The 17,440-nt window shown below is 40.6% G+C and overlaps 1 long non-coding RNA gene across 1 annotated transcript; it reads right to left on the bottom strand.

Annotated features, from left to right (window-relative positions):
- Positions 1-8,518: 8,518 nt before the first annotated feature.
- On the bottom strand, positions 8,519-15,999 carry LOC118167087. The gene is made up of 3 exons (XR_004750924.1): positions 15,679-15,999; positions 15,586-15,589; positions 8,519-8,653 (listed from the first exon to the last, which is right to left on the bottom strand). It is a non-coding gene; the product is annotated as an uncharacterized LOC118167087 (long non-coding RNA).
- Between the last annotated feature and the right edge of the window lie 1,441 nt (positions 16,000-17,440).

Here is a 17,440-nt window from a genome sequence, read left to right as displayed (position 1 = left end):
AAAAAAAAAAAAAAAAAAAAAAAAAACTTTGTTTTTACACTTAACAGCTTGGACAGCTTGTGTCCAGTTGAAGGAAATTAAATGTTCTCAATAAGCTTCGTATCTTATTTTTTAAGGAAAGTAGAAACCTATCTTCCTATCTATCTTTATGTCAAATCCACTAAATGTTTTCATATCTACAAGTCTTTCAGGTCTTTTGTGATGGGAAGACCATTCAAAACTAATTGTACTTTACACTCACTTTTTCCCTGCACATGAATAAATAAAGATTGTGTTAACATGAGAACACATGAATTCAGATATAAAATGGAAAAGATGCCAGCCAAGCTCTACGAGGCATTTCAGCACAGACGCCTGCTGAGTAAACTGTTTTCTTGAATTTGATTACAAGATTCCACTGGGAATTATATTAAACTGAGGCACATTGGGAACTGACGTCAGATTCATAGTAACACTTTGTACATCTTTGAAATTGCACTTCATTCAGAAGATCTCAAAATGCCTTGTAAATACCCATCCTAACCATCTGAAAAAAAAAAAAAAAAAAAAAAAAAAAAGGAATTTTCTCTTTTTTCCCCCAAGGAATAATATTGTTGTAAAAGCATATGGTAATATAACACAAATAATTTTTAAACGCATGTCATGTTTCCTCACCATACAGCATTGATGTATGGAGCCGTGATGCAAAGGAAGTCCCTTGCCAGTGAAACAATCAGATACAAAGCAGTCATACTCATGGTGTGTCAGGCATTGGCTGTGTGCACAGAAAGTCACAAACCATATGTCTTCTGTCTACAAGCAACCTAAAGGGGTGAGACAAAGCAAAGGGAAGTCTCCAGCATGATAGACACTTCTCTTGTTGTTTTCTACTGCCCATAGCAATTGCTAAACAAAAAACTATTTATGACACTTTGAAAGACAAGGGTTCCCTGTGATAGGCATATGAATCTCCAAGCTTTACTTTCTCTCCTGCTTCTTCCTTTCCTCTTCCCCTTCCCTGTTAAGCAGGAGAATAAGACATCTGAAAGGTCTGCACTGCAGGATGCTCCAGCTACACTGTCACCAGGAATTCTTGCTGTGGAAGTGCTGCACCAGGATCTGATTTCACCCACAGATCTCTTCTTTGCTAGCTGCTGGGGAGGGACTGCAGTAAAAAGCAGTCCATTTGCAGAGCCATCTCTGCCTGTCCATGTGTGAGAGCAAGCACAGCAGTGGATTCCTGGAGAGCCACAGGCAGGGGTTATCTCTCTTCCCCAGCTGAAGGATGAGATTTCAAGGGGTAAAAGTGTCAGCTGACTAAAGCTCCTCCTTGGAAGAGTCTGAAGTAACATTGCCCAGGGCCTCAAAAGTGCCATTACTTCCAGCCTGCTCAGAGCCTAAATAATATTTGAGTATTTCAGAATTAGATTAGACCAAGATGACATTACGCATTCTCCTGGGAGAAGGCCTGGTATTTCACTAGGGATTTGTTGCCTTGGTTTTGTTTAGATCATCACTTTTGTAGTACCTTATTTTAGGCAGAAAAAGCACATCAATGATTTGGTCTGAAATAAAAGAATTATTTAGCATGAGCTCTTCAACAGGAGCCATTTCTTCAGTATACAGTTTTCTTGGACTAATGCTGGGTGACTTGAGCTGCCCTTCACGTAGCTTTGACAGAAGACAGAGGACTCATTCCATCCACAATATGGCAATGTAACAAAACAAACAACAACAAAAGAAAAATTAAAGTTATTCTATACTCAAAGGTGTAATTCAGAAGGCTGAAAGAGTTAGCTTTGAATTGCGTAGCAAAAGGAGGGCACAAAATGAAATTGTTACTGTAGTGTGAGGACTACTCCTTCAACACACAGTAGTCCTAGATTATCCTCTATTCATTCCAAATACCCTTTGCCTCCCTAGCACTGATGCCTTGAGAATCAGGGTAATCTTTTGCAGTGATTCTCAAACTGGGAGGATGAGAGGGGAAGGAGAGAACACACCATACCTAGGGATGCAGGATTTGAAAAGGCTGAGGATAATTCCTTGCCCACTCAGCTTCTGGAACACCGCAGAAACTGATGGGGCCATCAGGCATGTGGCCCCATATATCCGATCCACTTTCCACCTCAAAGACTGGAGCTCACTGCAGGGTGTGATTCCAGCTCCTTGCTTGTCCATTCCACAAAGCAGAAATATCTGGATTTGACTCTGCCAGATGCTCTGTAAAGACCTAGTTCCTAGTTCCCTCCTGCATATAAGACCCCCACTGCCAAGGAGGCCCCTATAACGAACAGGGAAAAAGGCAGGACTAGGGACATTCACTGTATGGCCCACATCACTCACCTCACCCTGTGTGTCTGGGGATATGCTGTGCTTGAGCAAGAGGAGGTGAAAGAAGAGACTTTCAAACCAGATAAAGTGTGTGCAAAGTATGCAATGACTGTATGAAAATAAATAAATAAATAAATAAGAACCACACATCTGCTAGAATTGCCTCTTCTTCAGAAGCTCTTTTTATGTACTGTATGGGAGTAAATAGTTATGTTGCTTGCTTTCTGCACCTTATAATGCTTGCAGCAATGGGAGGAACAAAAAGAAATCTAATGAATATTCTCCAAATATTTACATCTCAAATACAAGATAATATAGCTAGCAAGGACAAAACAATGAATGGGCATATACTTTGCCTGTTTGGGTGAAAGGTACTAATGTAAAAAATTCTCTGAAGCCTTTGTAGAATTGGAACAATGTGAGCTTTGGAGTCTGACACTGCCACCTTCTTCTCAGAGCCAGAAGTTGGGGATAAGGACTGCTGATCTCTTCCATCTCAAACTAATTGAGAGAAATTATTTCTGTGGATGATGGGGGAATCAAGTTATACTATCTTAACAAGACATTCCAAAGCTTCCTATGCATAAAATCTGGAGAATCTTTTATTCAATACAGCTCAGACCAGCAAGTGCTTATATGCCACACTGATAGGCTTTGTTGCAGAAAGGGAGGTGAATTGGAGTCTTCAGCAAAGATCTTCCATTGCTGCGCCCTGAAGCAGAAGGCTCTTTGGCAATTTTCTCTTCTCCCCCTCTCTCTCCTGCTCTGCTTCCTCTCAGATGCTTGATGTCTGGCCAAGATGATAGTTCTGGTGTAATGACCATGTAGGGCACATGGATCGCCAACACCCACAGTGAGCTACCACAGCTGCTGTCAGAAATTGGCAATTCTGAGTTTCTAGTGAGGGCCACCAGCTGTGTCCTTCCATATCTCCCAAAATGAGTGCCCAGTCTAACCACTGAGGCTGAGTACTAGGGCTCTGGTTTGCTCTGACAGAGGTGACCACTGGATAGGAGTCTATCAAGAATGCACTTACTTACACTGAGGATTTCTGAAGGCTTTGAATCCTAGCAATTGGGAGTTAATGTGTACAGATGCAGTTGAAGAGGGTGAAAAATGGGCCATAGAGAGACCAAACAATCTTACTGAACAGGAGCCAGGGAGAAGCCAGTTCTGAAAGGGGTTTTCAGGTCAGTACGTTTTGGCTGTTTAAAACATTACCACACCCAAGAGCAAGTGGATCACCAACACCCACAAACAGAAACCAGTGTTGCTGTCTCTAGCTGCGGAGAGAGCCTGATCATGACAGGAGATAGTGGAGGCAGGCTAGTGATGCTGTGACACATTGGGCAGGGCGTGGTCATTGCTAATGTTCATACACAAAGGTTTTTAGTCTATACAAAACTCTGGAGATGGACAGGGCTTTTTCTGTTTAGTTCATGGGGTGACAAAGGAAGAGCTCTATGATCAGGAAGGAAAGAGGCCTTGTGAAATATATTCATCCTTTATCCTGTATCTCCAGTGTAATCAACAGAATTATATGAGGGATGAATTTGACCAACTGAGAATAATGAAATGACAGCAAATTATTTTTTCAACTGTTGCTAAACTTATTAGAAATATTAGAGTTGTTTGCACAAGTGCCAGTACCTTGCCAGCCTTGGTTCAGGGGGATGCTTACAAAGTATAGACAGTGGCTGACAGTCTTCGTTGATCTTTCATTAGACACTCTACAAATCCTGTGACAAGAAGTCAATGATCTTTGTAGCCCTAATTGATTCATTTCTTGTCAGCCAGAGAGCATATCACAGATACTTCTTCATCCTTTACCCAACCATTCTGTATAATGAAATTTCTTTTAAAAAAATAAAACCAAAAAAAGACAAGTGTTGAACTTCAAATTTGTCATCATCAGTTGAGGTATATCAAAGAGGAAGTACTTACTGAAGTATTTAATTTCCCCACACACATCCTGCCCTCTCCAGCTCTTCATTTCCCAGGCTTTACCTTCTGGGTGATCATTCAAACAGTATTCTTGCACTGCCATGTTTGCAGCCCTCAGACATCACAACAGGAGCTCGATCTTACAGAGCTGTACTGCTTGCCACCACATCAGGACCAACTCTTCACCAAGTGGCTATCAATTTCTTAACTTTTGCAAGGGCTTGAGGAAATCCTGTATTCATTTCCGCTTTAGTGATGGGTGAAATAATGAGCTGTCATTTATGTTGGTTACAAGGGCTGTAAACTTAGATTTAGTGAAACCATTGGAAAGACAAACCTCTCACATTTCTGTTCACCTTTTATAAATTATTTTTCTTGCCTGTCCCCTCTTCACAGATGCACATATACACACACATAATTTCGCTTACAGAATTGAGTTTAAACTGGATCTAACTTTAACACCAGCCAGGAACATGATACATAGAGATGAGCAAATCACCAAGTGACTTCCTCAGAAAGGCTCCTGGAGTAGTTAAAATGGATCTAACTGAACACAAGCACACATTCAATGCTGGTGCAGGGAAAGAAAAATCTACTGACTCAGCATGGTTCATATTCTCACTTTCACTGTCTTCACATTAGAGTGATTATTAAAACTTACTTGCAATTGACTGAAGTATGGAGACTGTTACCAATCAGTTAGGTAGCAAAGCCGCTATGCTGAAATGGCAGTAAAATGGATTCTGTCTTGAGGTTGATGTCTATTCCAAAAAACATGTTATGAAAGAAGAAGCAATTTAAACAATTCATTCCTATTTTTTTTATTATTATTTTTATTTTATTTTATTTTTTTCCCCCAGTCAAATAAAATTCTGGATTCTGGCATTCTCCTAAACCTCATTAAAGATTTCCCAGAGTGTTGTACCAACATCCATTAAAGTGTCTTCAAAAAGCATGTGAAGGAGAATCTCTGGCCAGTAAGTCACTCTGTGTTGCTGTAGAAAGTCAAGTAGGAAAGGATGGGTGGACGATGAAATTAAGATCCTGTTTTATGGGGATAGAAAAGAGTGAACAGGAAAATGAGAGCTCTGCAGGAATGGCAATAACAAACATAATTTCTTCAGAAATCATGACACTGCCACCAACACAGGACCTGCCTGTACTCTTCAAACACCAAAGTTTCTTTTTTTCATACAAAAATGACAAATTTGCCTCTCCCTGAGTAAAGTAAAAGTATCTGAGGTACTTAAAATTCACAACCCTCAAGCTAAGAAAAATGGGGTTGTTAAAGTATTGTCCTATGGACAATAGACTAGAGACTAGAAGGTAACTCTCTTCAGTCCTATGAGCTATACCAGTGGCTACTGGATGATTTCTTGCTCTTTTTGATTAGCCCAGCTATAAAACTAATGTAATAATATTGATTATCTTAGAGGGGCAGACAAAATTGTCTTCAGGTTTTGGTCAACAGTGCACATGCTGTACTTTCTGTTAACTATTTTTTAATAAATGTACTTTATGTCTAAATTCTGAATTTAAAATAATTAGTTCCTGAATATTTTTGAAAATAATTATTTCTCCAGAATCTATCATAAGTAGAAGTTATGTGCCCGGAAGCAGGAGCCAGTAAATAAGCTACGTGCTAATCCCTAGGCAGCCCTGCCTCTGAAGTTGTTGGTGGTTTGGGCTGTTGTGCATTCAGCTGCAGGCCAATGTGTTATTCAGGCTGTGACTGAGCTGGATTAAGAAGTTTTCACCCCTCCTATCATCACTACATATAACTCTCCTGGAAATTACCAGTTCCTCAGGCAACAAGACTGTGTTGGTAAACTGCATCTACACTAGCCTTTTAGTTCAGATCAGGAGTTTGTTTTTGAAATTAATTTCCTATTCACTGCATTTTGTTTCCCATTGTGGTGTAGTCTCAAACCTGGTGAACTGAATTCCATTTGGATGAAAATAAGCCAGTAGATGCTCTTCAAGAGTACACCTAATGTATTCCAGCTATTGGAAAGCATTTGGTTAACGAGGACCAGGATAGAGCAAGTTCACAATAAGCTCCCTATAAAACACATTTCATGTGAATGTTCAATATTCATCAGCAGCTGTTTTGTTTTCCAGACCTGCTCCTATTATACCACACTACTTGTTAATGTTGACACACTGACCTGCCAAAATGATCTCCACTTGCTTGTGGATCTATTGAACCTGTTCAAGCATTTTTAGCAGGACAGATTTTAACCTAGATCAGAGCTGGCAGAACTAAGCTAGGGAGCAAGGAGACGTAGATTTACTGGCACCTCTGTGGGGACAATAACCTCCAAGGTAGCCAGTCTCAAATGAAGACAGAATACCACCTTCAGTCTCCGGCCAGCTGAGGCATGGCTGGGCACCAGGCGCACTGACCGCCAAACTCCTTTCCTCAACAGAATGGCACAGGCTCACCTATGGACTCAGCTGAAGTCAAACTCCTCCTGGAACATTAGTGTGCACTTTCCCAGAGGTCTTACCCTTCAGTTAGCCCTAGCTCCCTCTCATTTGACCTTTTTCTCTTGCCTGTCATTCTGATTTGAAAGCTCTCTCTCCCTCACTCAGAGTAGCTGTTTGTAATCCAACTTCCCTCTGCTTCTCCAGGGCTCCACATTAACTCAGTGCTCACACAGCACAGGAGCAGAGCAGGAGGGAACTCTCAGTCTCTCCACTAACATTCAGAGCTTTGTCAAGTGAAACGATGCACTGGAACATAGGTCTTAGCCATTAAAAACAAGAAAGAAATCTGGCCCATGTTTCCAGGTAATGGCATATAATGTAGACGATGATCTCAGCACTGTTTCAGGCAAACCACCCTTTACTAGTTCTTTCCATCCAAGTCTTGGCTCCATTCATTTTGCCTAAGATTTAGATCTATTTTTGGAAGCCTTAAAAATATACAGGGAGTTGCCAGCCGTTTTTATTCTAGTGCAGGAACATTATATACTGAAGACAGTAGTCTTGGCTCCTGCTTGAATTGCATTTTTTTTTCCAGGTGAGCACCAAACCCTGACACATAACACTTTTGTTTAGGTAAGTGTAGGTAAGCAGTTTCTATGCGAGGACATGGAGTAGGCTCAAAACCAAAATCAAACAAGAACAAAAAAATAAATAAATAAAATAAAATAAAAAAATCCAGAGCACTATTTTACAGGAGATGCCAAGGTCTGAAGTATAATCTGGGAATGTTCATGTTACCTCTCCCACCCAGCTGATTCACTCACAAGTGAAGGGAACTCCCTCCCACCCTGTTAACACTATGAGGTGTGATCTATAGTCAGGATTGCATGGCTGCGAGAAGCACACAGCCCAGGGCAACACTAACTCCCCCCACATTCTACAGCCAGTTCTTCCCTTTCCCGCAGTTGAACACAATGACACACCACATAGCACACACACAGAAATGACAGATGGCATAATTTATTTTTCCTAGGTTTTTACTAAATACTCCCTTGCTATTGCATCTCTGATCCTAAAATGCAGAGAATTAAGGCTTTGGGGATATTTGTTCCAGATGAGTAATAAAAGGTAATAAAAAATTGATAGGTTGGGTAAATAGATAGATAGGTGAATAGCAGATGGATAGGTAGGTAGATGCATAAATATATACATATGTACTTGAAGTGTTCTTAGCTATTCTCTGTCCCAGAAGTAGCTGCCATTCAGTAACGGACATAAGGAGAATAGTCCTGATTTGACTGTTCTCTTTCTTGGTAATTCTTCTCTCTTCATAGGGAGCACAGACTTACCTTTTTAAAATGCAGCCGTAATATTTTTTATTTGTCTTGCAATTTTTATCTCTCACTCAACCCATTTCTGATTTGGAGGTTTCTGTTCATTTGCTTGCTTGCTTGATTTTAAGAAAAGAAAATCCCCTGAGTTAAAATGACAAGGAAAAAAGCCCCCAGAGTCAAAACTATTCTCCCAAGCCCAAACACATATTTTGAGATGATCCCCAAGCCCAAGGTTGTCTTTTCCCACCCCCTCCAGAAACCTTCACCCTCAGCAGCCCTGGAGGTAGGGAGGAATAGTTGGTGTTTGTACAGTGCTTTGAAAACACATATATCCTCTGGATAATTCTCTTTCAGAAACCACACAGCCATCAGGATACCAAAGTCCCTCCCAGTGAAAGGCTAGTGCATAGCTAATCATTAAGCAAATGGATGGCTCCTCAAGAGCACATGAAGTATCAGAAGTCCTCACTGCAGCCAAGGAGCTAGATGATCTGTTCGAGGTCTGAGTCACAACATATCAAATTCATGTTTGTGCATGGGTCTTCTGACTTTCTGTGATCTCAAAGAGAAGCAGCAGGGGCTGGGTCAGGCTACCTCTTCCCTGAATTACAGCACAAGGTCAGCAACTCTCCCTGGGCTCAAAGTGCAGCATCCTTTCAGAGGGATGGCAGGGAAAACAGAGTGTGCAGCTGCTTCCTACAGCACCAGTTACTGTCCGTATCGGTGCAGGGTGCTAAAGTCTGTCTATCTGCAGGGAGAAGCAACCTGCCTCACACAGAGCTCTGAGGAAGACTATGCAAGAACACAGGACAGCTGTCCTCTGCTGTAAGCTACCAGGTGCCATATGGGAGATGGGCAGCTAACCAGAATCAGTCAGCAGGCACCTGGTTTACTGGAAGGAGCTTAATCTGGTGCTTGCTTATATTCCCTTGTTTCTCATCATGTCACTCGTTGCAGGCCATCCAAAATCAGGAAACTGACCTACATGTTTGGAAGAACACTGGCAACTTGAGGAGTTTGAGATTATTTGCTTCCTAGCTGCACACAAATCACTGTTCTCATGTTTAATGAAAATGTTTTTGTGATTTTTATTATGAAAGGGAAGGGAAGGGAAGGGAAGGGAAGGGAAGGGAAGGGAAGGGAAGGGAAGGGAAGGGAAGGGAAGGGAAGGAAGAATATGATATCCACACGTAACCAGTTCCAGAAGCTCAGGTTCATAAAAAATGCTGAGGATATTAAAAACTCTAGATTAAATCCTGAAAGCTGGCAATATTTCTTCACTTTAACCTAATGAATACCAAATTCTTTACTGGTACAGTCCCAGAGCTAAAATAATAGAAAATTTGGCTCCATATCTCTGAAAGGTTTAAACTACCAATAAACTCTAAAAGAAGCTTTAGTTCTAAACTTTATGCTATATTGGATATTCTCACTGAAGCACTGGTCCACACTACTGACAGTATTCAGTACTTTAAAACTAGAAGCCAGTCTCTAGTAAACAATTAGGTATTTCATAAATCATGAGGTTTGGCTTTTTAAATAATTTTGTCATTTACTAGTTGTTTTTTTCTCCCTTGTATGTGATATATATCAACATTATAAAGAAAAAAAAAACAAAAACGTATTTTTTTCAGAAATGAAGCTAGGTTTCTAATCTGGTCATAGGGGTCCAACAGGTAGATTTCTATTTCAAGTAAAGATTTTTATTTCAGATAAAAGCAGCAGAAAAAGTGAGAAATTTGTCTCCAGCTCTCCAGGTTATCAATTACAAGTTTTTTATTGTGTTCACTAGGAGTTGAGGAATGATGTAGCAGTAGCTTGTTGGGTTGATACTCCTCCACTGTGACATTTATTTATAATGGTGGACTTGGCAGTGCTAGGTTAAAGGCTGGACCAGATCATCTTAGAGGTTTTTTCTAACCTAAATGATTCTATGATCCTATGATATGTCCACTTTCTGCTAAAGCTGATACCCAAAGAGCTAATAAACTTTCATAGGCCTTGTTTGCCTTTGGCAGCAATGAAACCTTAATGCAACTGTAATGATAGGGTTTTCCTCAGTTCACACCCATGCTGCTTGTTTCCTCAGGGGATTCACACCAGCAAGGTTAAAACTGCACAGCTGAAATATACGAGAACCATTTTTTTTCTCTTTTTAGTTAGGAAAAATCAACAATAAGGAGAGCAGAAACCACAGCCCATTAGATCTTTCTTTGCTTACTGGCATTCACCCACATGGTTGTGTTTGCCTTAGATTGTTCTGCAATGGAAGCTGCTGACAATACAGGTGGAAGCACAATGGGCTGCCCCACAGCACTCCTGAGGTGAAAAGAAAAACAGACGGTTCCCTGTGTTCCCAGTGAAGATTTATAAAGTTACCTGCTTTGATCACTGATGCATGGAAGATCTGTTTATTATGGAAGTAAATAATTTTCTTTCACCTCCATACCTGCAGGAAATAGCTTTCTTGTTTGCACTTGCAGTCATGTTAAGAGAAAGTAGGATTGTGAGGGGCCTCAAAATATCATCCAGCAGTACCTGATCCTTGTTTTGTGGACCACCGTTGGGCTGCAGAACATCAGACATGCACATGTTGCTTCACGCAAAAGCAGACAAGTTATAAGTAATAAAGGAATGTTCACAGTTGAGCCAAACTGGTACTTCATTTTTGAATGAAAAACTAATAATAATAATAATTTAAAAATAAATAAATAATGGCAGCACAGCAAGAAAGGATATAGGATTCTTTTACCCTTTGATGAAAACAATTGAGACAAACTGTTCAAATCCAGTTTTGTGCACTATGGCGGGATTAACTACCTACCTAAATCATTGAGAAATGTAGTACTGACCCAAGGCTTCACAGAAGTGTTGCCAAAAGATTATTCCAGCCTTAAGGAGTAATTTTGCCCACATCCTGTGAAAGGCAACGTGATATAGTGAGGGGCTGTGCGGAGGAAGAGAGAAGGTTAAAGATGGTGAGGAGATCATAGATGTAATTACTGGAGACTGAGAAGGCTGAGGTTCAAAAGCCTTTCAGGGGAACTTGAGGTGGAAGACTGAAAAGAGTGAGTTATCAGATTGCTTCATGGGGATCGTTCCTTTCTTCATTCCTAGGACAGCCTCCTCTTTTCTTTCCTTCATTCCTTTTTCCTGCACTTGTCACCCTTTATGAAGCCTTATAGACCACTCATACTGTGCACCTAAAAGCTGTCGTCCTACAGGCAACAGAGGCAGTTCTGCATAGGATCTACATCTTTCAGAAATCTGAGGATTCAGGAAGGTTATAAAGGAATTTGGGTTTGAATATTCTTAGTTCAAGGAAAGAAAAAAGAAGTATAGTGAGAAAGTCCATTCCACACTTAAGGGCAGGCTGGTCAATGAGGAGGTGCTAGAGGGCTGCAGGTTTGGCCATGGGCACAGTTCCTCTTTTTCACTGTCTGAATGTCAGCATATTTCCACATGCATTGTTTTGTGAAGAAAGCTGATGTAGGGAGAGGAGGAGAGGGCATTCCCTGCACTTCCCTGAAGGTAAAGCCTCTGCACATTGTGTGAACACGACTGCTTTGCTCCAGATAGTTTTTCAGTTCTATATTGAAAATGGAGCATGCCCCAGTCCCAGACTTGGCATGCAGATCCCGGCACTGCCACCAAAGGGAGGGGAGGACTGTGTTAAAAACTGAACTCGCTTTGCCAAAGAGCTCCTAGGGCTTTCACTGTGCACTGGGGCCTATTACATTGCCTGCAATGTGGTCAGCACTGTCAGAAAGATTGAAGTAGGATAGTTGAGCTTGTCTTACAGGTAGGAATATGTAGTAGGTGGCTTTCTGAGAGTCCATTCATGTTTTTTATTTTTCCTATTACTTGATGCATTTGTAGTAGCTGAATGCCTTTCAGAAGTAGAAGAAGTATAGGACTAGGATAGCACAGGGTAGAACAGAATAGTTTGGAACAGCACAGAAATAAGCCTGCTCTTATCAGTGGTCATCATGTCCTCATGCATTCATATTTGCAATGTCAACATAGTAAAGATTTCAGGCAATGTCATTTCAGTAGGGATTTGACTTCAGCAACACAAACATACTATTAGAGCCATTCCCACAACAACCAACACAGGATCTGAGGGTACCAGCATAGCCTGCCTAGATAATTTGAGCTTTCTTGGAACAAAAATATAAACCCTGCATTGCCCCACTACAACATGCAAAAACAGTGAAGTGCATTACTGCATCACGCTGTATTTCATTAACCTACTCCTGAGCTGACGCCTTCCCTCTGAAGACAACAAATTGCTTTGAAAGAGAGTGCTTCATTAATTAGGATTACTGCAATTCTTCCTGCCTTGCTTCAGTTTCCCAATTAATGCTTAATTACTTGGGATGCTAACAGTCCTAATTAGCAATTGCAATGCACTCTGAGGGCCAAGAGTGTGGGAAAAAAAAAAAAAAAAAAAAAAAAAAAAAAAAAGATGGCATTATTCAGCTTCCAAGGATTCATTTGTTATTGTGAATATTCTGGGGGATTGACAGGGAGCAACAACTGCATTTCCTTATACAGAACTAGTTTATATCTTATTAGTCAAACCACTGGTCCCTGGGGAATCCTCTGAGCATGTGGGAATCTTATGGTGGGAGAGCGTTAAAAGCACTGTTAGAAACACTGCTAAGGACTTATAGTAATCACAAAAGGTTTAACACTCAGATTTCTGCCCAAGATCCTGGATGCAGGGTGCTGATCCACTCCCTTTGTCCCAGCACTGCTGTTTGTGTTAAATAAACAGGGAACATAAAGCCTAGTTTCTCTGGACAAATAAAAATCAACAAGAAGAAAACAGATACTGATTACAAGTGGCTGGCTGACAAACACTGAGTAACTGACAAACACCTTGTATTTCAGAACAAAGATGGCAAAGGTGTATGCTACTTTAACTGCACATTTCTGCACAGGTGATGCTCAGTCCACATCACATGTCTGATGGCTGGTGTCAATATTGTGCAACAAGACAAGGAGATTTCAAAATGATGATATGCTCATCATGTGTGAAATTCATCCCTTCTGGAGACTTTTGAGCCTGACTTTTGGGACCTTTTATTTTTGGCCAGAAGAGGCTGTTCCTTAGATATATACAAAACATGCCAGTGCCCTCCTACTTTTCTGGAGTGCTGAACACTGTCTGGAGTGTCTCTCAAGACATTCCTTGGTCTTGCAAAACCTGACCCATTTCTCCCTTAGATATAAGCATAGACACTGACTTACACAGATGCTCTTGGCTTCTGACACCCACTTCAAACAGAATGAAATTACGAAGCTGCTTTGGCCACCACACATGATCACAGAAAACTCTTTCCCATTTTTTCCCTGCCTTCCATGAAGATGCAGATGATTTTGTATTAATTGAAACAGTATATGTCTCAGGCAACATTCAGAGTTTTCTATGGTACATGATGCAACATATCCTGGCTTGTCAACTTGAAAATGTTACAGATAACCCCTTCCAGCCCCCAAGACCCAAACCTGCATGGTCTAATGTAATTTATTAGTCCTACAACCGTATCCTGCCATACTTCTTCACCCTCTTCCCCAGGCCTCTGCAAGCCTGAAGCAGATCAAAACACAAATACACCCGTAAAATACAAAGACTGAAAAGCCAACACCTTCCCTGGCTTTCCCTCAGATTACTTAATGAGATCCATTTCTTGGACATAGACATTAATTTTATACCTATCCACTTGTCAAGTGAATCTTGTCCATAGACTTCGGGACACCTAAAAGACCATGTGTGATAACTGAATCTATGTTCAAATTACCTGAATCTTCTTCCAAGCCTCATGAAAAGGGCTTTAATCAGGCACATTGATTTTCTGTTATCTCTCTGCTTGAATTTTGCTACTCACTTGTGTTCACATACCTAGAGGCAGAGTGCCCATGGGGTTCAGGAAGTCGCAGTTACTTAACATGATTATTCAGAGAAAGATACTGATCTGTACAGCCACACCATCCAAACAGAGTCCAAGGGCTCTCCTCTTAGGTAACAAGTGACTTTCTTTTCACTTGTGTGTGATAGCATTCAATGACATTCACCATTTTGGATGCTCAGAACAAAATACAGAGAAGGTGTCCTGCTTCCTGCTAAGAAATGTGAAAGCCAGAGACACAAGAATCCAGCTTAGTGGGCTCTTTTAGTGAATATACAATACAGAGGTATAAAATCTTAAAATAGGCTCCATTGGCAATATTTTTGTCTTCTTCTGTGTTTGCAGATAGATGATGAAACAACTTGAGAATGTTTTGCAGTTCCCTATTGTGACCTTTAATAATGTCAAACCAGCATTTACAATATTGTGTGGAGAAGTTCAACCCAAGAAATCTTAGCTAGCTTCTTCAACACAGCCTAAACCCTCTGGTTTGTGTGACATTCATTCAAATGGATTTTTAGTCATCTTTTTCAGAGTCATATTTCCTTTCTTCAGTGATAGCTATGGGGTTGTCCCTGGATGTTGGTATATTTGAGGTGGTGGTATTGATCCCAAATCTGCCCTAATGTGAAGAATTCATGTCTTTTTCATGTCTCAGTGACTACATCTTCAACACTGAGGCAATGGTTTTCACCGTGAGTTTTAGGGCTTCAGGAAAAAATGTACATTGAATGTTGAACAACACCCAGACAAGCTGTGGATGCCCTATCCCTGGAGTTGTTCAAGGCCAGGCTGGATGCGTCCTTGGGCAATCTGGTCTAGTGGGAGGTGTCCCTGCCCATGGCAGTGGGTTGGAACTAGATGATCTTCTAGGTCCCTTCCAACCCAAATCATACTATGATTCTATTCTCTAGTACTTTCTGGTTTGCCAAACCATACATGTAAAGTGTGTCAGTTTCTCTCTGTTGCATTTTCTTGCAGTTTCTACTATACAGTATTTAGAGGAAGTAGACTAACAAAATATATAAGGCATTTATTTCTTTTTAGAGGACTTCCTTGAACACAGGCTATGTTTCTGTGAACACTAATACCGGATCCATACAGTTCTGGATCACTGACAGTAAACCTTTCATCTGGAACAGGCAAAGATATGTCTGTATGATTAGCCAGGTCATTTTGAGTTTTGCTGACTTCATGCTTTTATGTTAGCACTCTTCAGCAGAGATTATCTGACATAAATCTACAGGTGGACAGGTGATGTTTGATCCATTTCTCTGGGACAAACAAATTCAGCAGTGTTTTGTTGTTGTTGTTTTAAATATATTTGAACCAGAAGAGAGACTATTCTCTTGTCTATCTCTTTGTTTCACCAGGCTGAGGAGTTTCCAGTCAGATATTACAGCCTTAAAACTGGATTTCCTGAACTGATGAATGACTGCTCTTCCAGATTCTCTTCCACTTTGTTTTTGCCTGGCTTTCCATAACAAATGGAGTCAAACTTTCCAGGATGATTCACTGTGGATATGAGCAGACATTATCCTGTACAAATCATTGGGAATCAAGCATATGTTGCTGTTCTCCCACCCTGGTCCTCATAGTACAAACTACTATTACTTCTACTTTGTCATTGTTACTAATCTGCTCTCTACACTACTTTTTATTTGTCGAAAAGGATAAAGTATTTTCATAAAGTCACCATGATATTATAGCACAATACTCTGCCATTTTTATCTTTGTCATACCCAGGAAACATGGCATCACAGCATGCCATAAAGCTGAAACAGGAAGTATTTATCATCAAAGGCTAGCTGGGTCAAAAACCTTGTGACACTAACCTGCCCTGCGGAGAACGCAAGTAGCCTGCAGAGAATACACACAAAGTGAAGAGCAACATTGTGTAAAGCAAGTCATTCATGTGCTGTGGGAATAAAATGAGAACCAGACTGAATCTTTTCCTGCATGAGAAGAGATTGATATCCTAGAAACACACATGACATCTTAGATGAACGGTCACACCACACCAAACTCAGCAGCTACCCACATACTGCAATCATCTGTCTATCATCAGGTACGCATCCCTGCTTCTTGTTCCTCTGCCAGGCTGCATGTTTTCATATGACTCAGCAAAAATCCCTGAGCCAGAACTACTGCACACTAGATCTGGTAAATTCAATGCTTAGAAGAAGCATTCTCTCCTCCCCTTCGTTGCCAAGCCAACATGACAACCTCAGCCCTCAGATGAGATATGGAATAATAGAAGTAAATTCAGGGCCTCAATGCTCCACAGCTATCACAGTGGTATCAGAGCAACTTGCTCTCCTGACGCCATGCTCCTGGGTTCCTAGCTGTTGATTTCACTGGACACGGGGTCCTGTCATAGCTGTGCATAACCTTAAGTTCACTTAAGTTCCCAGTGCTGCACCCTGCGGCATTGGCAATGAATAGTAAATTACTTAATGAGTGATAGTCATCTTGTATATATAGCTTTGAAAGGAGCTCAGCATGGTAAAGAATTGAATGGCTTGGTTCTCCTATCCAAAAATAGCGTATGTGGGACAACCCACTTTTGTATTCCAGTAAGTCCAAGCTAGAGTAAAAACAGCAGAATTTATACACAGTTTTTATATTTATCCAGTAAACTGCAAGATCATTCTGTTTCTTTTTAAAGTCAGTCCCAAGCATGCTTTATTTACTAGACTTGCTTTTATCATTCTTCTCTTGGCAGACTTTCACCAGATTTTTAAAATCTACTTCATGGTAAAACAAATATAATTTGCTGATCATATTTGGCAGTATGGAATTAGTATAAAACCTCCATAAGAGAAAACATTCTATTCTGTAAGGTAGTGTTTCATCTAATCTCAGTGCCTCCATTTGTTTATATATAAAGTGCAAATAGTCATTTCTCCTGTTTCAAGAACAAAAATTACACTATAATTATTGATGTTTGCAAAGCATTTGGAAGATGTACAAGGGAAGGCATGAGTCTAAATGATTATAGCTATAGTACTGTGATTCTGAATTTTATTACCCTGCTTACGAAAGTACAAATTTTGCAGATATCTCACTGTCGTCTTCCTGAAAGGCTGGTCACAGAAATTGTGGCTGAAGGGTGTGGTGTGGAATCAGACAAATTATTATCCCCCTCAGAAAAGCTGTGAGAACCCATCACTGTGAACCTGATCTGTTCTTCCTCACAGTGGTGCAGACTGAGAACAGTGATTCAGGATTAACTGTAAATGAGACAAAAATCTGCCCCTTTCAGTCAAATTCCAGGATAGTTCATGTATCCAGGCTCAGAATAGCTTGGCTCTTCATTTTTCAGACAAATGCCTCTTGATGTAAAGCACAGGAAAGGAGGAAGAACATTTCACTGGCAATCTCTGCTATATTCACGGTTAGCTTCATCTTTCAAAGTGTTCAAATTAATTCCGTATTCGTCTGTTTTATATAATCCACAGCTTTTGACCTAACTATCCTGTTTGTAGAGTGGAAATAGAGGTG

The sequence above is a fragment of the Oxyura jamaicensis genome, chromosome 4 (assembly GCF_011077185.1).
Source record: "Oxyura jamaicensis isolate SHBP4307 breed ruddy duck chromosome 4, BPBGC_Ojam_1.0, whole genome shotgun sequence".
Classification (NCBI taxonomy): domain Eukaryota; kingdom Metazoa; phylum Chordata; class Aves; order Anseriformes; family Anatidae; genus Oxyura; species Oxyura jamaicensis.
This window is presented reverse-complemented; position numbering and strand designations above follow the sequence as displayed.